General features: G+C 37.9%; 1 protein-coding gene and 1 long non-coding RNA gene across 6 annotated transcripts in view; one reads left to right on the forward strand and one right to left on the reverse strand.

Moving 5' to 3' along the window:
* The window catches only part of grid2 (glutamate receptor, ionotropic, delta 2), a 427585-nt gene that overhangs the window by 296948 nt on the left and 108195 nt on the right, over positions 1-22442 (reverse strand). The window lies entirely within an intron of this gene.
* On the forward strand, positions 6436-10357 carry LOC148973718 (uncharacterized). Its single transcript, XR_016146506.1, has 4 exons — positions 6436-6574; positions 7697-7784; positions 8894-8986; positions 9242-10357. It is a non-coding gene; the product is annotated as an uncharacterized LOC148973718 (long non-coding RNA).

Here is a 22442-nt window from a genome sequence, read left to right on the forward strand (position 1 = left end):
TCAAACAAGACTGAAAACAGAAATCAGTTGTTTTAAAATTCAAAAAATATTTCACAGAATAACAACTTTTACTGTACTTAATAAATGTCAAATAAATGCAGCATACGAGACTTAATTTAAAATAAAAAAAAACATAATTTAAATCTCTTATCGATGGATCTGTATTTATAGTGCTTAGCATAATTGAACACACCCCTGCTAAAGTTGACTAAAAAGCAGTGTTGTAGTCGAGACCACCTCACTCGAGTCCGAGTCGAGATCGAGACCAGAGAGAGTCGAGTCCGAGTCAAGACCGAGTCCATAGAGAGTCGAGTCCGAGTCGAGTCCGAGACCAGAGACGGTCGAGTCCGAGTCGAGACCGAGACCAGTGAGGGTTATTACCTAATTTACTTTTATTTACTTAGAGAAATCCTTTTTTTATTTTACTGAATTTACTTAGAGTTAAAAAAATATGATCAGTTTAGGGTAAAAAGGCCACATAGTAGGTGGTGTTAAAAGTAATTTTATTACAATTTGTCATGCGCAGTTGCGCACTAGAAAATCACCAATCACTGTGTGTGTCAATCAATTTAAAGAAATATTTTATTAACATACATTAATAATCATGAAAAATATTTTGAATTGAACTCGAGTGGACTCGGGAATAAGTCCGAGTCCTAAAAAAAAAATGTTCGAGTACGAGTCAATTCCGAGTCCAAATGCACACGAGTCCATGACAAGACCAAGACCATTAAAATATGGTCTCGAGACCGAGTCCGAGATGAGTCCGAGTCTCGAGTACTACAACACTGCTAAAAAGATATAAAATCATCTTTTGGAAATTGATCTTAAGGCCTTAATTAAAAAAAAATAATTGAACCTTTAAGGACACCAATATCTTTGTTTATTTCATCATCACATACTCTCCACCATACTGACTGGCATGGGGTACATCCCATAAGATCATCTGTCAATGCAAATCAAACCAGCTATTATGCTAACTGAAATAAAACCATGCCAATCTATGGTATGGCAGGTTGGATGCCAGCCGAACTTAGTTAGACCCACCCACAACATGTGAGGTCAGGAAGTTCGGTCTGGACTTGATCCGTTGTGGAGCAACTATGCTTGAACCAGAGCTGTTAGGACCAATCAAATTGTCAGGGTGGGCTTTATACGATGACGGACAGATGATCAACAGTAATGTAATCGTCCATGTCACCAAAGAGTGCGTGGGTTGATTTAGTTTACAACAAAGTTGGAGAATTGAGATGTGTAGATTTTGCCATCATGTCTGTTATAGAAGGTATCGAGAGCACAATCCTTTTAAAAAGAGGAACAGAGAACTGGGATCAAGGCATTTGCAGATCAGAAAGATGTTTTGCCGTCCTTCCTACGGGATCATAGCCCAATGGAGCAGTATCAGACTCATATTCTGACTAAAATCTGAGTATGATGACGTCAGGCTGAAGGGTTTTGATGATGTGAGGCTATTTTAATTCCAAAGGCAAATGGAACTTTATCAGGATGCATAGCGTCCTGTATCCATGAAATATCTAGCCTTTAAAAATAAAAATCTGCCTGCGGCCTCTATGGGAATTTAAAGGGATAGTTCACCCAAAAATGAAAATTATTTCATCATTTACTCACCCTCAATTTGTTCTGCTATACACAAAGGAAGATATTTGGAAGAATGTTTTAAATCAAACAGATCTTGATCCCCATTGACTTCCATAGTAGGAAAAAATACATACAATCGAGATCTGTTTGATTAAAACATTCTTCCAAATATCTTCCTTTGTGTACAGCAGAACAAATAAACTCATAAAGGTTTGGGACAACTTGAGGGTGAGAAAATGATAGAATTTTCATTTTTGGGCGAACTATCCCTTTAACATAGCCTGACCCCTGTATTTTAAGGAAGAACATTTTTTTAAATTATTTATACATGATACATCATTCATTCACAAAGGACATTTGATATTTTTTAAAAGGCATTAAGATCAAAAGATGATTTTGTATTCTTCTTTTTAGTCAACTTTAGTATGGATGTGTTCACTTATGCTAAGCACTGTCCCCTGGGTCCATGAGGGACTGGTTGATGTGGAAAATTATCAGTCCAGACATGGCCATTTTTAATCATTTGATGTAGTCATGTGGGATCCCGCATGTCATGTGGAGTGTTTTAGAGTTTTCCTTAGTAAAACATTTGCAGTTCTGTCCACTTACTAAGATCTTCTACATGTGTTACAGCCTCATTAGGAGGATTGTGTCGGAGTACTTGTTTGATTCACAGGTTTGAAAAGGCCTTTCATGTCACTATGGGAAAAGACGCAAAAAGTTGGAGTTAATTGGATGCTGAAGCAGGTAATTATGGTGTTCGATGGAAGTGAAAACTGAAAGTGTTCTTTGAATAATGAGCTAAAAGGATGCATCACAAACAAACAAAAAAATATGAGTACTCCAAAAAAAAAGGCAAACATCTAACCATGACAGTGGAACATCCTGCCACCGCAAACCATGATTAATTTATTCACGGTTTGAGTCGTAGCCAGACTATGTCTATAACCAACCCTGCTACATTTGTCCTTGAGCACAGAAATGAGCTCAAATGCAAAGCAGAAGTAAATAAATAGAAAGTCAGACTATAGACACTTTAAAAAGCAGACAAGTAACCCCAGGCCTTGGCACATTGAATCTGAGCCTGAGATTTGTAGACTTCTGTCTCAGGTCCAGTGTTTTTCATTTTGACGTATGAATGTATTTTCCCATGCATTGAAAGTATGTGAAAACAACCCGTCCCTGGACATCTGCCAATACCTGGGTTGTCGGACCCAAATCTACGTTAAAATGATTCATATTCCTCAGGAGATTCTTCCCGCCATGTTAACATGAGCATTTCATCACTATGCAATAGTCACCACCGTGTATGTGCGAGGCTGCTCGCTTGCAATCGGATTAAGTATGCACACTGCGTCTCCTGACAGAGGACAAGGATCAATACCCCTGCTATCTTTCCTCTCTCTATTTCCTACGACCCTCCATTCCCTCTCTTTAAACACACCTGAATCACGCCTCACAGAACAGAGATGTCATATCGAGAAAGCTTTGTTCATGTTAAAAGCATGGTGATGTGTTCAAAAGCATGTAACTGATAAAACAGGGTCTGATTGTTGGTTCCATTTGACTTTTAGTGCATACTGCCATAATAGTAGATGACTCATTGCAGTTTCCTTACCCTGATAATCATGGGTAGGCCATTAGAGCGGACAAGATGAGAGCGACCTCCGGACAGAGAAAACATCATTAGTGAACAGCAGCATCACACAGATGTGCTGGCCTACTGATCTCCTTCACTGAATCCTCTGATAGCTCAACTCTTTTTGCCCTTTAATGTTTCAGAGGGTCGCAAGGTTGCCCGCAATATGCGCTCAGGAGAATAATGATGCATACTTGTCTCCACACCCTATTTTTTTTAATTTCAGTCTTTATTTCAAAGACCTCATAGGCCTGTTTATTGGCTTGTTCCGGGTTAAGGATGGATGAGATGGTAAACGAGTAAAGATCACTAACTGACTAGTTGAACCATGAGGTTGATCAGTTTATTTACTTTTTTTTAATCAATTTCTTGTACAAGCGATCATATTAAATTTATACATTACTGTTAAAAAATAAAAATAAATCTTAAAATCTGACCAAGCTACATTTACGTAATCAAAAATACAGTACAATAATGACGAGTTATATTATTACAATTTACAACAACAGCCATTTATTCCTGTGATGGAAAGGTTGAATTTTCAGCAGCCGATTATTCAGTCTTCAATGTCACATGACTCTTCAGAAATCATTCTTTAAAACTGAAACCAATTGGCATTGTTATGTAAACATAATTTATATACACTGCTCTACAGTAATTTGAAAGTGATTGCAGTACCAGTTTTGGCCACAATCTTGCATACGGCTCCTTTAACTTAGCACATTAATCAAATGTATTTAGTGCGAGCGAACAAACGAACAAATTAATTATTAACACTGTATATAATGGTTTCATTATTCTTTCTTAAAGAAAATTAAAACATGAGATTACTCCCCAGTATCAGCCGATAACCAATATGGTACATATACAGTGCAAGACCCTGATTGAATTCTTGATACCCCAAAATTTTGTTCCACATGGTTTTTGAAATCAAGATAACACCAAGAAAGGTGGTCATGATCCTAAATCACCCTAATTTTACACATCTTCCTTCAGACATACTAGTTGATTATACAAATGTATAGTTTTGCATAGCCCCAGTTCAGAGTCCCTTCTGACTGACTGACTGCTTATCCACACACACCCCTCATATCCTCTTCCGCCACCTCCATTAAATGTTTGCAAATATTCCCTGATCTGCCTGAGACATGTTGCATAAGAGCATATAGTTATTCATTAACGTGGGACGAATTGGCTTTTTCGAGTTTGGAAGGAGGAGATCAAAAGATCCTTTGAAAATGAGACTGCACTTTCAAAAAAAAAAAGCAAAGAAAAAGGCAGCTATACGCAGCCCGTCTACCTTTGCGTTATTAAAGCAGATAATGAAATGACACAGCATTGTGGCTCCAGAGCAGAGGCATTTAAAGAGCACTGCTACTTGACATGCTGTAGCACCCTTATTTGGGCTTAAAAAAGGCGGTAATGATTGACACGCGAGAGGAGGGGTGATCGCAGTGCTAGAACAGCTCCCTTTCACAGACAGATAATTAGGATTTAGACTCCGTCAGGCCTCTGCCATGGATGATAATGGCTTGAACTGTGCAGAGCCATGAATGTTTGCCACATTCATCACTGCTGCCTCGCTGTTGCCAGATCAGCCTGATATATTAAACAGTGACACCTATAGACTCAGATAAGGAACTGCAAAACTGAAAAATAATGGGTACAAAGGGTTTCCTCGGCACAGACAGCCAAAAAGCCCTTAAAGGACCATTTCACCCATTTCAACATTAATCTTTATTGAAAGTAGGTCATATGTAGTCGAAATGTAAAAGAAATTTTGAATTTGGTGCCCTCTTGACCTGAGAAAAGACAGAACAAAACTTTAGGGTTTATTTATGTGCAAGATAACAACTCCCACAATGCACCGTGTTGCACAGCTCAGCAAGCCACTCCCACTAATCCATAACAGCGCAAACATCAGAGAAATAATTCCGTCTACAAGGCAAGCTGCCACCAGAGTTTGAAATTCGTTTCACACAAAATTTCTAGTTAGTTGGCTGTGACGAGCAGGACGAGGCCGAGGGACATGAGAGGAAGGCACGAGGCCGGTGGCGTGAGTACTAATGAATGACACCTGTGAGACGCACCGGTCTCGCATCTCTCACAGAGGAGCAGAAGCATAAAAGGAAAAGCGACGACAGTGCAGATCGAGATAGGAACAGGCCTGATTTTATGTGTTTTGTTTCTGTTGTGTGTGGCCAGAAGTCATCAGTGAGGCTTATTGGTTTATTTTAATAAATTGTTTAAATGTTTGCAGGTTCCCGCCTCCTTCTTCCCACAACAACGAACCCTGTTTCATTGGCAAACTCATTAGTGAATTACTCCTCATTATTTCTTGATACAAATTATTGCATGATACTGGGATGTTCGGTCAGAACATATGCGGTGCGAAACACAACACAAACGTTCGTTTGCTCATCTGATTCAGAGATTTATATCCAGGAGAAAATGCCATCGTTGAAATTCTCTGCAGCAGACGGACTCCATCTGTGTCCGTAGCGCACAGCAAGAGCACAGGCACCAGCTATCCGCCCAGCTCGAGCCAGTCCGGCCTCCTCGTCCGCGACAGGCAGCCGCCTCCTGTACCTCCATCAGCCTCAGCTGCGCTTCACTATATTGCGGCTCGTAAAAATAGCCACGAACATCGGATTCGAGCAGCAGAATTTCAAAATCCTCATTGTCGTAACTTCCTATCACCACCTGGACTGAACCATACCCACATCCACGGGACTTCCAAAATACCTGGGACTCATAATAGATAATAAAATCAACTTCAAGGAACATGTCACTGCCATCCAGAAACGTGCACAACACAGACTACATGTAATACGCAAACTGAACCCTCACTCTGTTGACCCACATCTCTTGCAGCTACTTTACAAAAGCATCATCCAACCCACCCTGCTGTATTGCTCAACCTGTTTCTACACAATGTTAACCGTCACTTGCGAAAATAAACTCACTAAAATCACACATATTTCTTTCAAGATTATCAATCTCCCTACACCCACACTGAAAAAAGGTTTTCAAGCAGTACCTCGTTCAATTAATATTTTTTCTTTCATTTCAGTTTACTATTATTAGTTTTATTCTTCAATTTATTTATTTTTCGTTCTAAACATTTCTAAATATAAATATTTTTCATTAAGATCTTAAATAAGAAAAAATAGTTTCGACGAATGTACAATTTCAAGGTTACACACGTCACGTGCCAGCGCTCGACCAGTGACAGTCACCAGACCGCTCTTCAAGTCTCTCCGTGGTGGATCACAATCAACCATTACTGGACCAGACAAGAGAGAATCAAGTTGCATGCATCGCAGAAAAACTCTGGTAAGTGAAATAAACAACCATTTATCGTTAAATGTGCGGCTGAATTTATAGTAATGGTAGCTTAACATAATTTTTTTGCCAATTTTATGTAACTTACGTCAGTTTGAAAATGTTCGTGTTGGCTAACGTTAGCTAACTTTACACAATATGTCGACGTTAATCAATTCCTGACCGATTTCAAAACGCAACATACCTGTACGTTTAAAGAAAACCCGTGGCTTATTTTGATTTTACAATGGTGATTAACGTGAACGTTTAAGCATTGAACTGAAAGTAATTCGAGTCAGCCGTATAATAATGTTAAAACAATTAACCTGATCAACTAACTTAAGTGAATAAGCTAACATACATGTTAAGGGGCTGGTTTAATGGTTCGGTAGCGCATTTATGACTAACGAAATACGCAATTTATTTCTAATATTTCTCCATTGGCAAAAAATAAATAAAAATGCTGCATTGGCGCCAATCGGGCGACGTCGGTTGGTTTTTAAACAAAAACATAGTACTAGCCATAGGATGTACTAGCCAAAATGTTTAGCCACCGCCGCCATGGACTATACTGCGTTTTGAGCTGCAGAACTGGAGGCTGTTAAGTACAGATTTTTTTACATCCCAGTGCCTCCATAATGGCCGTACACCCGGGTTACCGCCCAGAACGTGACGTCGGTGAAAACCGTCTATAGTTTAGAATAAGTTTTGCTTCCGTTCCTTACTCCATTCCAACTGTAGTTAAACAGTAATATTTTCTCGAATATCCATTGCACTCTTTCATTACAGTGTTATAACAAATCTTATATTACAATTCAACATAGCCTATTACGAGATCATCCGAGAAAGTCTTCTCCCCCCCAAAAAACTGGCATGATTGCAAACATTTATTTTATAAAAAAAAAATGAAATTACTTAAAATAAAAAATAAAAACTTGATAAATGATGCACACAGCTCTTTTTATAATGTAATTTCAATATTATGATGCTTTAAAAAAGTTAAAATGAATTACTGTGTGATTATTCAAATCTGTTGAAATGATAAAATAAATTAATTTATAGTACTCTATATTTTTGACTTTTGCCAAGATGTTCTGGCTGGGCCTCTCTCATTCCCTTCTCTCTCTTATGCAGGATATTGGAGTTCTCAGGTGGAAACATCTCATCGGCCTCAACTCTATCATAGCTTCTGTTGTAGTGGGAAAAAACCCTAGAAGTGCAGGTACTTTTGCAGAATCCAAATATTCGCTTTTTTTTTTTTTTTTTTTTTTTGGGTGTGTTGAGGGTTTTTGGTTAACAAACGGATGTGGAGATGCAAACATTGCATCTATTCATGTACCAGAAGATCTGACTTGCTAAAACACAACAGACTCAATCATCAACAATATGGAAGGCACACCTCTTATCTCTGCCTGTATGAAAGCTGCCCATTTTCATGCAAAACCTGGAATGCTCTACTGAAGCATCTATGTACACACCACCCTTCTCCGCATTCATCTATAGAAGACGTCTCACATTTTAAGTGCCACGTTTGTGACTGCAACCAACTTGCTACTGAAACTGACTTTTTTCATGATAATTGAATGTAAAGAGTTTTATCTCTAAAAACTGTTTAGTGTATAACGCTAGTATATGAGGGCATATAATAAGTAAAGAGAAATCGCTAGTTAATACCACGAACAAGGCTCAAAATAGCCCCACACTAAAACAATAACATAATGAGGCTCTATACATGCAAACTGAAGCATTGAGAACTTTGTAAGTGTACAGACCGTTTAATAAGAAGATATATTATAAAGACAGTCCACTTCGTGTATACAGGCAGGAGAAAACAGTCTCGACAATTCGAACCACGAACGCTGTTTACACAGTTCAGAAGTTGGCACGTCGTTCGTGGTTCGACTTGTCGAGACTGTTTTCCAAAGATGGCGCCGCCTGTATACACGAAGTGAACTGTCTTTATAATATAACTTCTTATTAAACGGTCTGTACACTTACAAATTTCTCAATGCTTCGTTTTGTATGTAGGGACCCTCATTATGTTACTATGTTAGTGTGGGACTATTTTGAGCCTTGTTAGTGGTATAAACTAGTGATTTCTTTTTACTTATTAAATGCCCCCATTACCAGCGTTATACGCTAAACAGTTTTTAGAGATAAAACTCTTTACATTCAATTATCATGAAAACAAATCTCAGAGAATTGTTGACTAGGTACTGATGTTTTATTAGACCAAAGGTTCATTTTGCGCCGGAATTCTCCTTTAATTTCAAAGTGAACTTTCCCTTTAACCATTTTAATTTTTCCATAATTTTTACTATCTTGATGCAGGATACTGACGTTGCTGTAAAGAGGGAGATTGCTCTAAAAAGTTTAATTGTTTACATGGGAGAAGAAGTGGAGGACCTCATCAAGGATTTCCTGGTAAATCAAGATTTATTTAGCAATGGGAAAATTCTAGCTAAGGCTGTCAACTTCAAAATTAGCCAGCTGACTGTTCAGATATATGTCTGAAAACAGTCTGACTTGTATAACAGTCGCATAGACTTGTATTTATATTTCAAAAAGGAATTAATAGAAAAACTATTTTATAATTAGTTGTTGGTAACCTTTAATCTGGGGGGAAACACAACCTGTATCGATTAATTATTCTTTCTCTTTTCTTTTTTTTCCTCCCAGTTTTCAGAAAAGGAAAAGGCTGAACAAGTCCTTCAACAAGAAACCATCGCAATCGTTGTAATGAGAGATGCACAAGGTGTACCCACAAACATTGCCATCATTTTAGAGGGTCAAGAGGTTCTGAGCGGCTTGCCCTCTGTCGCAAATGCGGTTTCCATTCTTCTGGGCCTTCTCTATGCTTTCAATCTAGAGTATCCTAAGACAATGAAACTGACTTTTGAGTACATCCAGAAAGTCATCATGGACCTGGACCCAAAAGGCATGACCAAAAAAGTGAAGAGGCTCTATGACCAGCTCTACAATAGAGCTTAAAGGTCTTTCTAACTAGTTCTAGTTATATTAAATGACTAATTCAGGCTCTGCACACAGTTTAAATCTGTAAAGAATGTTTTAAGTGACTGGCTACAGTTTAAGTAATAGGTCCAGTATTTTAGTAGAAGTACCTGTCATGTCTTGAAGCAGTCTAGTTCAGATAAAATTGCGACAAGTTTAGTTGGAAAAACTCTGTGCTTCCATGTATTTTCAGCAATGTGTTGTTTTTTTGTTGACAACATTTGGAGTAGAGATAGTGAAATACTTAACTACAGCTGCATTTCTGGTAGTGTTGAAACTGAGAAATTGTTGCATTTCCCTAATTCTCTGCAGGGTTAGTTCACCCAAAAACTAAAGTTCGGTCAGTAATTACTCTGCCTCATGTTGTTCCAACTCTGTAAGACCTTTGTTCATATTCAGAACACAAATAAAGATATTTTTGATTAAATCTGAGAGCTGGATCACTCCTACATGGGCTTCTGAGGAACTAAAACTTGCCGGCTCCAAAAAGTTTTTAAAGACATTGTTAAAATAGTCAAGTTTTAGTCCCTTAGAAGCCTATGGAGGAGTGATCCAGCTTTCAGATTTAATCAAAAATATCTTCATTTGTGTTCCGAAGATTAACGAAAGTCTTACGGGGTTGGAACAACATGAGGGAGAGTATTACTGACCGAACTTTCATTTAACTATCAATTTAAGGCTGTTGTAAGGTCAATGTTTGGCCGCCCTTGAAGTTAAAATGACACTTGAGCACTGAAATTGCTGATGTGTTTAAATTGGTTAATAAATCTTTTTGCAATGCAAGTTATTTGTCTTTTTTTATCTATTAGATTTTGGATCGATCAAATATTAAGCAATGTTCCTTGATGGGAAACATGTTTTATTAAATCCGTATGTTTTTGTTTGTTTAAAATTAATAATTTCTATTAACATTTATTTTTAAAAATAATTGTTTAATTAAATCTATATATAATTGATTGGAGAAAACAAATAATTTCTAATACATATTTCTTAAATGAGAAGTTTTGTTTCAAGTAAATCTATAGATTATTGTTTAGATCAAAAATAGAATTTAAATTAATTGACTTTCTTCAACATGAAAAATTTACTTTGTACCAAGTTTAAAAAAAACCTTTTCATAGACATAGAAATTATTGGTTCGGCTAAGTTATTTATTTTTCATTGGTTCAAGTTATAAAATATAGATGTGAACCATTACCCTAAAATTTTTTAATTGGATGAATGAAAATATTTTTTCAGTGCAGCCAATCAGACATGAATCACACGCCTAACACGCACAATAGCAGCTGACACAGACCATCCCCTAAATAAATTCTTCAAGTCAAGTATATATATATATATATATATATATATATATATATATATATATATGTATATATATAGAGCGCTTTTTTCACAATATATACTACTTCAAACATACCACTTCCATCCAGTCCCATCCTGGGTTTCTAAAGACACCAAGCTTAATGCAAATTGGTGAAGTGTCCCTTTAACGTATGGGTTCCTCTGGCTTGACATGGGCTGATAACCTTCGTCCACCACCAAGCATTGCGGTTGGGGAGCAGACGAGGTGTTTTTACCATGACCGTGGGTGTTTTTTAATGAGCTGCTCTCAGCCGCCGGCCCCTTAAAAGCAGTATATGTAGCATCTGACGCTTGAGCACAGCCATGTCCGCAGACGGCATTAGGAGGAGAGCTATTTGAAGCGCAGCCAGAAATCACAGGCATCCATGTGCACAAGGCATTTTCGAGAGAATCCCAGGACAATTGTAGTTGCTTCAGCTGCCTATATTTGAAAGCAGGCCAACTCAGAGGAATTGTGTCTGTGTGTTAAGAGAACGACAAGGCTTTTAAAAAGTCAGCTCTTTTGTTCCGAGACATTTTGTGAATTACAGACGCTTAATCTTATATGGTCAGTGCGTATGATGATTTATTCATTATGTCGGTAACAGGGAATCCTTTTTTTGTTGTTGTTGTTGTTGATGAGTTGTGGAATATACAACTGAAAGACAAACGGTTTTCAATGAACTTGTTTGCCATAAAAGTTTAAAGGCTACAGAGACCAAAAAATAGAAGAAGATTTTTTTTTCCCCTTTTCTTTCTTTGTAATGGATAAGAAAACTGAATAAGCTCAATGTTTTACATTGAGCTTTGCAAGTACCGGTATACTGTTTACGGTCAATAGAGGCCAACACATTCAATCAACCTGCTCCTTATCTGCCCACAAGCAACACAGACATTTGAACCTCTGCAAAAGGGTGATACTATTATGAGGATCTTTAATGTGCTAAACACCTCGCTTTGCTAGCTATAGTGGATAATTTCTGGTCCTTTACTTTCCCTAATTCCCAAACTATAATTCGGCCGTTGCGGAACCTCGTACTATCTGTGTGACTTTGGCCCTTGAAAATAAAGTCCACAAGATATGAATAAGCCAAATATTCTCCATAAATCTGTAAAAATTTTCATTGTGAAAAGTGCAATATTTCGCAACAATATTGAAAAAAAAGTTGCATTGGCATGATAATCTATCTCAATTATATTCTTATTTTTCAGAGATCGTTTTTTTTCTGACTGTCTATGCGCATGAAAATATATAGTTGTCTTGGTATTTTAGGAAGGAGTTGTTTAGGTAAAATAAAATTAAATAATAAAAAAAAAACACACATTTTCATATCAAAAACTATAATATCTAAAGTAGACAGATGAATGTTAAACTTAGCATTTATGTATGCCCTTATAACCACACAATGAGAATAAAAATGAATCACATTCAAATAAAAGGAGCTCACACAATATTCTATCTTTAATTTAGTACACACTGTATTCCACAACGTTAACTCTCACAATCTAGCATACTTTCAGTTCTTGGAAGAATTCCTTTGCTTGCTTTACTGAGCTCTCTGCACAGGCTTACAGCTGTTGCCACTCACCTCTGGCACATGGATATTTATAATCACAAACCTTCATAATGAAATCAAATGGACACATGACCTAGTTCTTACAGCTCAAGCACATCATCCTTCGTGACTTTCAGAACAGATGACTGCTATAGCTGCCAAGATCTGCAGGCCTAGACATATCTCTGAGGATTATGGAAATTTTCTGTACAAACATTGCGTTTGACACCACATGTCTTTTGATTCACAAAACACTTACTGTTTCATTGAAGAATCAAGTTGAGTATTTAAAGTCCTTTCTTAGTTAGAAGAGCGGAGGCTAGCGTTAGCTAGACAAAGCAGTTTTGACACCACTTACACTGAGCCCTAACCTTTTAGGCTGAGAGGCCTGAGGCGATAAGCTGTCCGTAACATCTGGATGTGAGGGGTATTACACCTTTGGAGACCCCTGGAGCGGTTGAGCAAATCTTTTTATTCTCGATTCACATTTCTTGAAGAGCCAAGATGCTTAGTTCAGACCACTGAACATTGCATGAGTGCTTGCTGGGGATGCTAACCCATAAATCATAAATGAAGGATTAGCACTCGCTTCCTTCAAAAATAGATGGATTCCTCCAAAAACAGAAACATTCTCTCCCCACAGCAAAAGTAAGGCGCTAACCTTCAAGACCTGTATTATAACGGGCCTGTCTATGTTGACAGCTGGCTATAATGTTTATATTTAGCGCTGTGCCGCGGGCTTGCATTTAGACTTTGAATGCATGTCAGAGGCGATGAGAAATTTGAGCTATGATTCCTTGTGATTGATTCATTCTTATCCGTGTCCCACAAAGCCAGCTGTTGGCGTGTGTGTGCGCGCAGGGACATCCCTTGGGGAAAAGAAAGTACTCTTGCATATTTTTTAAAAAGAGTACTTGCTACAGAAATGATACAGTTTAAACAAATACTACTGTAAACTGACTGTAATGCTTTTAAAGGGATACACCTTTTTTTTTTTTTTTTTTTTTTTTTTTGTGGAAATAGGCTTATTTTACAACTCCCCCAGAGTTAAACAGTTGGGTTTTACCGTTTTCGAATGTATTCTGCCGATTTTTTTTATATTTAGAAGAACATCAGTAACCAGACAGTTTCTGGTCTCATTGACTTCCATAGTATATTTTTTTTTCCTACTATGGAAGTCAATGAGACCAGAAACTGTCTGGTTACTGATATTCTTCTAAATATCAGAAAATCGGCTGAATGGATTTGAAAACGGTAAAACTCAACTGTTTAACTCTGAGAGAGTGGTAAAATGAGCTGATTTCCCAAAAAAAGTGGAGTATCCCTTTAAACTTTGAAATGAATGTTTTATGCAGTTAAATTTAAATATTATTAGTTTAAATGTATATGAACTTATATTAGAAGAAATTAAGGGTGCATTATTGACCCACTTAAGCAGGATTTAAGTAGCCTTCATATGTATGCGTGATTTCATGAAATATGGTTAAAGTACTGCTATGTACTGACAAGGACTTATGGTAAACATTCAAGTCATTTCTATTAAAACTTGTATTTCATGTATTTAAATATAAGTAGCAACATAGTACATATGTAATATCGAATAACACAACAGTTCAAATTATAATCAAGTATTTCACACGCTCTTTAGTATGTTAGTCGACACAAAAAATTGTTCTTCATAAAGGCATGATTAAAGATTATAATGAAGGTAAAAGTGCACTTAAAATGTACTTTTAAAAAAATGTACTTAAGTGTGTACTTAAGTTTATTTCTGTACACTATCTCTGTGGCCTTTATTTTCAATATTATATTATCTAACATTTCTAATCTAATTATATTATGTAAAGACAAAAATAATTATATATATATATATATATATATATATATATATATATATACACACACACACACACACACACACACACACACACACTTGTTAAGATTTTGAAGTGTGCACTCAAAGCTTATTTTTCCACAAGGGATTTCCAACCATTTGACATTGTAGTCGGTGCTGGTTACACATGTATAAATAAATCAGTATAGATAGACCAATTAGCAGGTTTAATGCGCGTGAAGCTTTGCAGAGTGGTTAAAAAGTAAGATTAGCCAATAATTATATCCATTTCAGAGCCCCATGTTGTGTTGCCGAGTGTGGTCATGGCCATCAGCTGATGCTGTTTTTCAACAAAATTACATGATGTATACCCATTAAGTGGATATAGGTGTTATGTCGGTGTGAACCACAGCAGGGTGCCAAACATGGAAAGTGTCACTAATCTGACATGATTTCCTAACAAATCTTTGGCCGCACAGAGTGTACATTAATGTAAACGACATGAAATAAGATCTACGACGAATGCAATGCAGGGGGGCCATTAGTCTCCAGTAAACTGTGCGTGCGAAACCCTTGGTAGAAATAATGTTATTCAACACTGCTACATAAGAACAAGCTGCATTTGCATACAAGCGCTGACATTGTTAGTCTTTGCACTGTCAGTTCGGTTTAAATATCATCAAGCAAAAGTGACCAAATGTGCACAAGGGTGCCAAAATGTTGGTCAGGCCCTAACCTAAGGCGGTACTCAATGTCAGAACACTTACAGTATCTGAGGAATAAAGTGAGTTGGATTTGTCCTACTGATTCATGGAATTGCCATCGCTGTAGCAAAAAGAATACCATTCAGCACTGGAGAGGTGTGAGATCAGCCCAGCAGGCTCAAGAGATCAGCAGATATCTGCGATTGTGATCCTCTAATATTATTCCATAGAGTATCGTCTGCCACTTAAACGAAATTTTTGAGACTTGGCAGCCTTGTGTGTGTTGACGACACATGAAGCTCAAGGAACACTGGAACAGTCTTTCTGCAGAGATACAAGGGTGTTACTCATATCCAGAGGTTTTACTTAAAGCAAGGGGTCAGTTTTGGTTGGTTAGCATGGGCCAGTTAGCCCCTCCTTGACGGTTTTGTAACTGGCTGTTTCTTCAGCTATAGGAACTTTTTGACCCGATGGAATCTTAAATCACTTTTCACACTCTTACTAATGCTCAGCATATATATATATATATATATATAAATCAATGGAGAATCTGTTGTTTGTTTTCTAAAAATAATGACAATTTTAACCATTTCTTTTTATCTTCATTTCCATCACCTCTCAAATTATGTTTTGGGTTTTAATAACAACCTAAAATGAAAATAGTAGTAGGTGAAATTAAAAATTTTAAGTAAAATGGACGACTTTGTTTCTACATCTATAAACACAGTATATTAGTGCTGTCAAACAATTAAAATATTTAATCATTTAATCGCGAATAATCACATTAATGTCATAGTTAACTCGCACATTTTTATTTATTCTAAATGTCTCTTGATTTCTTTTTGTCCCATTATGTTTTCTCATTTTAATGCTCTCATCAACATGGAAAAGTGGATCGGCTTGCTTAGTCCAAATGTTTTGTATTGAATACAACATTGGCATATACTGTGTTCAATTTCACATTAACATTCTCACTTGGAGCAAATAATCTCTCATATAAAGTAACACAGTCCATCAATAAAAGGGTGGAAGAAATATTGACGAGGTATTGACAAGGCGGCGGAGAATTCGCATCAGCTGTGTGTGTGTGTGCTTGGCCATCATCAAGTGGTGTTTCAGACTGGACGCCCTGCAATGATGATAGCTCAGTTCAAAACGACAAAACACACAGATCACTTTGGTCTTGTCAATCGAACCATTTGGCAACTTTTTAAAAGTAAACTTTCCATACAGAATCTTATTGGCATCCATTTCGGCATCTCATGCCCATCATCCAATCAAAATGTTACGCTAACCAACTATTTGGCCGGCTCGCAAGCCCAACAATTGTGTTCAGTGTGCCTGTTGTTTTGTTTCCGGTCTAACTAGATCCGCTTTGGTCGACGAAGCAAAAAAACGTCCTCACGCGGCGCAAGCCATTAAAATGAATGGGTTTCATAGCGCAGAGCATGACGTTCATGGCATTATAAATTATAAATGCAACACTTTTGTTTTTTCCCCGTTTTTTCATGAGATTTTTCTTTGTACACAAAAGGCCTTCTCTCAAATATTGTTCACAAATCTGTCTAAATCTGTGTTGGTACTTCTCCTTTGCTGAGATAATCCATCCACCTCACTGGTGTGGCATATCAAGATGCTGATTAGACAGCTTGATAATTGCACAGTTGTGCCTTAGGCTGCCCACAATAAAAGGCCACTCTAAAATGTGCAGTTTTATCACACAGCACAATGTCACAGATGTCACAAGTTTTGAGGGAGCGTGCAATTGCCATGCTGGCTGCAGAAATGTCCACCAGAGCTGTTGCCCATAGATTAAATGTTCATTTCTCTACCATAAGCCATCTCCAAAGGAGTTTCAGAGAATCTGGCAGTACATCCAACTGGCCTCACAACTGCAGACCATGTGTAAAAACCCCAGTCCGGGACCTCCACATCCAGCATCTTCACCTCCAAGATCGTCTGAGACCAGCCAACCAGACAGCTGCTGCAACAATCGATTTGCACAACCAAAGACTTTCAGCACAAACTGTCAAAAACCGTCCCAGGGAAGCTTATATGCATGCGCGTTGTCCTCGTCTCGACCTGACTGCAGTTCGTCGTTGTAACAGAGTGGATAAATGCTCACATTCGATGGCGTCTGGCACTTTGGAGAGTTGTTCTCTTCACGGATGAATCCCGGTTTTCACTGTGCCGGGCAGACAGCATATGGAATCGTGTAGGTGAGCGGGTTGCTGATGTCAACGTTGTGGATCGAGTTACTCATGGTGGGGTTATGGTATGGGCAAGGGGTGGGTGAACAAAAAAAATCGATTCTTAGATGCATTGAGATGCAGACGATTGTGAATTTTCAGTGTGGTGGACATAAATATACAATTATTGTAAAAATGAAATTGTATAAATCACTTTTAAGAAAATCCTAGATTTTTGGGACAGATATTTTAAAATATATACAAAACATAAAACTGGCAAAAGTGGAGGAACAACCAACTGATTTTTTTTTTTTTTTTTTTAATGGGCTTTTAATAGTGTAAAATGGATTTTTTTTTTTTAACCCATCTTCTGACTAGGGATAGTCTGGTAGAACTGCAAATTTCCCTGTGGCTTAGGTGATTGGCTTAAAATGGAAATGACAATAGATAACAGATCATTTGTGTGGACAGATACAGTAGCTTTCAGATTTCATAGACATCCTTGGTTAAAAGTAAGCTTTTGAATCATGCCGGAATGATGTTAAATAAAACGCATACTTTGAACTTTGTTATGAAGAACATAAGGATATAGAAAAGAGAATCAGCAGCTGTGGCACTGGACCCCCAGGGCTGGTGGCTCCTTTTAATGGGCATTAATTGGGCCTGCCTGCCAGGGGAGAGTGCAGTCTGGGCGAGACCCATCATACGGCTTTATTAATGAAGACAAGGAGTAAATCACAGCTATTGTCCTTTCAGGGGTGCCCTCCTTCATTTCAGATTTATTTTACAGAGGCCTCACTCATTTTCACACAGACCTGAAGGGCCACACACACATATACCATCCAGATAATTAATCTGTTTATTAATTTATTGTCGCAGAGGCTGACAATATTAACGCCACTCCTGACAAGCTGTTTAAAGGTCGCTGTGTGTGTGTGTATCTTTGTGGAAGAAAGAAAAGGGGGCAGAGAAGAGGGTCTCATGTCATAACTCTTAACTCTTACTCTATTAGGATAAAGTGAATCAGTGTCCAGGTGCGATGTTTGTCTGGCCCTGTCTGTCTTTGTTTGGGTTTTATTATATTATGACCTCCTTTGAACACAGAATTTTATTTTTCCTTTTCGAGAAAGATTTGAAGCTTTGTTATGTTGAATTATGAGCCAGCTTTATAGCATTTGAAAGGATTATCCAGATTTCTCAGGTCAGGGATTGGTATTTCAGCAAACTATTGCTTTGCTCTAAAAATATTTCAGTCTGCAAGTAATACTTGACACTGACAAACAACTAACAGAAACAAACAAAAGGAACTAAAAGAGTTAGTTGATTTAATTGGTTTATCTGTAAATCACAGAATTTCAATGTAAGTACAATATAAATACACACACACAAACACTCTCAAAATTCAGCTTCAAATATTTCTCCAAAATGGAAGGAACTGATTCGAAAACACAAAATCCAAGTATATAATTATAATAAATAATTTTAATATTAAAATTTAAACTGAAAATTATTTATTTTTTATAAAAATATAAAATAACAATGATCTGAGTGCCTCTGCACAAACCTGACCTTCAATTCACCCACCTATGAACACGGTGTTTTGGCATTTTATATGTATTAAGCCTCTGGGGTGTGACACCGTGTTTCCAGCTGTGTCTATTCTCACTACCTGCCACATGGAAGAAAAATGCCTGCTGAATGAGTGGACAAAACACAGTTGGGAATGTCCAATTCAGACTCTTTACCCACCAAGGAACCTAGAGCAGAGACGGACCACACGCTGGAAAAGTTCGGGACAGCCTCTCGGCTGTCGTGAGTAAATCACAACGTGAATCACTGTCCACACAACTTGTCCTCCAAGTAGGCAAATGCACGCAGAAAATGACCCCTTTGGGTAGGGTAAATGATTGGACAGATGGTCCTATCCAAGTCCAAATGATATGTAGATTTGTACATCATGATCTGTTATGGGTACAGCAAGTAACTATAAATAAGTTGTCTTGGCCAATGGAAGGACTTTGTGGGACGATATGATTTGTGTAAGCAATTCATTGCAGATCCAAAGTATGTAAAAAGGAAAGCCTACACTAACTGTTTGCAATTATCCCACTGTTTGAATCCAGATTTTTTACAAGCTATGTAGTTCATCACTTTTGCTTGTTTTTTTTTTTTTCTGTTTTGGCCAAACACTGACTAAATAATGTAGCCGAACAGAGGAGAAATTAGTTTTACAATAGTTATCTCAGACTTGATCTAAGCATCCCCCTCTAGTAGTACAGTATATGAAAATGAGTCAGCTATTTCCTGACAGGTAATTAAGTTCTCTTAGCTCAGAAACTAGAACAAATTTCCCACTATAAATCCAATGGCTCTCATTTTGACTTTTTTTTTTTTTTACCTCACTGTACTTTTTCAAGGCTTAATATGTAGAGCTATGTAGAGCTAAATCATCTCCATCCATCCATCCCATCTATCCTGTGTGTAACCCAAATGCAGAACACAACAAATAGTTAAGCATAAATAAAGCATTAAGGCCATTGTCAAAAAGATTTGACGGATGAACTCATGTCTTGAAAGACTTGTTTCCCAAATTGCATTGCGTCAACTTTGATTGACTTTGCAGTGTTGCCATATTTTGAAATGACTTTATTCGCTGTCACTATGGTTACAGGCTTTATTTACAGCAACATTATACTGATATGTGGTATATTCCCCAGAGAGTTTTAGGGTAACAAGGGCTTACTTGGCTTTTTAAAAGCAATCTCTATCGGAGCTATGCTTGGGCATCATATGGCGTTGTGTTTTTTCTGCATGACTGACCCCATCAGTGACTAAACCAGCTGCTGTTTGATGGGAGTTCTCTGGAGCTGAGCTGCTCTACTCTGGCCTCAGTCTTGACCAACCGTATAGAGTAGCTACCTGTCAAACACGTATACACAAAAGTGCTCAGATACTCAGAGCTTGTCACACATGACCCACTTTACCTGCAATACTATTTCAACTCTTGAACTCACACATCGGTCATATATTTCACGCTATGCTCACACATATAGTACACACGCTTGTTTTTCTATCACAATGAAAACTTTGCACTGAGGACTTTTACTTTAAAGGGGTCATGAACTGGCTTTTTAAATTTTATTATATTGTTGTCTGAGGTGAAATGATGACGTTTGCTTGGTTTTTCCATTCAAAAACATCAAAATGAATAACTAATAAGCTATGTTCTACCCTAGTTTTCAGCCCAGCTCAGAAACCCTCGATTTTTAATGGGAGTCTCGCACTGAAGACCTGGAAGTAAATGCCCTCTGCTGTGAGTGGATAAGTGGTTTTGCATTATAATGAGTTTGAACTCATTTCGTCGGTGTACGTGGGGAAATTTGTTTCGAAAATGTCCAATGTTGTAAAATGGCAACTGGAATAATTTGCCCATACATGTTCAACCCAGAGTAGGTGTGTTGCACCATTCCTGTCAGATCCAATATAAACGGCACAACACCGTTCTTTACTCTTAATCGGTCTGAAAGTCCAGTCTCGTTTACAATCGTCAGTGAAATGAAGCGAACAGACGGTTTTACCTCATCAGCTGGAGTGGAACGCCATTAAAAATAAAGTTTTGCAGTCCTATTGGAATCCACTGTCTTCTTCCACAAACAGGCACGGCACAATATTTTGTATTGCTCGGTAGCTCGATCCGGTTTGTCATCATCACAAGGTAGGCTATGTTATTTAGCTATGCGTGTAATGCGCGAATCGGTGGGCGGGGCTAAACCGGCCATGTTGAAGTAGAAGTTGATCATCTTTTGCGGGGGTGGGGTTTATTCTTCTTTGACGTCATAGTTCCCCACTTTTAAAAACGAGTCGTTTGCTGAGCCTGGTGTCAATAAAAGCTTTTATTGGACTAACAAGGACGTTTTCAGTTCAGAAACTTACAAGATATTTTTATTATACGATGACCTCTTAGATGTCAAAAGCTCAAAGAAAATTTGATTTCTCAGTCTACACCCCTTTAATCGGAAATCTTACCCTACCATTGATGGAAATTTCCATCATTTGTGAGAAAACGTTTCCCCGCCATTGATGGAATTTCTGGCTTGTCTATCCTATCATAAAGGGTCATGATGTGTTCCTGTTCAGTAACAGCGGGAGAAAGGCAGGAGGAAACTGTACCTTTGTAAAGAAGATTACAAAAGTGATGACCAAAGTTCAATGGTAAGAATGAAAGCATTTCACACAGGGTCAAGAGAGCAGGAATGACAGAAAGGAAGACGAACATAGCATAGCCACAAGGATTGGTGGAATTTCTTGCTTGTCTGAAGTATTAAATCGTTGGTTACCCATAAGCCAATCACATAACGCAATCACCTCTTTCCCCAACTTCACCTCCATTAAAAATGTTTAACAAACAAACTTCGTGTTCGGGCTTGCAAATGCCGTGAATATTCTCCACAACAAAGCGAATTGCATCCCACGGCCGTTTTCGATTTCCCGATCGGGGCTTAGCTTCTACATCACGGCTCTCAGCTCGCCCTCTGTTTGTTGATTGGCCGGCTGTTTTCAGGCCGGAGGAAAACTGAGAGACAGAGACATGTCAATGTCTCAGACTGAGTACAGAAATGAACTGAAATTGAGCGGAAGTACAAAGTCTGATGTAGTCAGGCTAGTGTTCTTACGTAATGTGTGTGTTAGAATGGAAATGAAGAGTAAACAAGATGAATAAAGTTTGCTACTCCCATCTTGAGTGCTTTATTGTTTACTGACACACGCAAGCACGCACACCCACACACACACACAGCAGTATGCAATTCACACACACCTTGACCTTTAACAGGGCAAAGCCCACAATATTATAGACTTGTTGGCTGAGGCCTGTAAATACAAAGCATTTATATATGTCAAAAGTCAATCTCTGCTTAATTAAATTTATTGCAAGGTCAATTTCTTGGCCGAGTTAACAGCTCTTACTGTACTGTGAAATAGCATGGAAGGGGGATTTATGACAACAATTTACTGTCAGCGTAATTTGCATAGAATTCCATTTCCTGAACTGCACAGAATGCTAATGTCAAGCCGTTTCTCTTACTTACTAGAAGCTTTTGCAGTTGAGCGAGGCTGTAAGGCGTCGTGTCAAGGCGTGATCAGTATTCATGCAGACCTCTGGGTTATGATGTGTTCCTGCTCAGTAACAGTGGGAGAAAGGAAGGAGGAAACTGTACCTTTGTAATGCTAATAGAAAGAAGA

This window comes from Pimephales promelas, chromosome 14 (genome assembly GCF_988280905.1).
Source record: "Pimephales promelas chromosome 14, fPimPro1.hap1.1, whole genome shotgun sequence".
Classification (NCBI taxonomy): domain Eukaryota; kingdom Metazoa; phylum Chordata; class Actinopteri; order Cypriniformes; family Leuciscidae; genus Pimephales; species Pimephales promelas.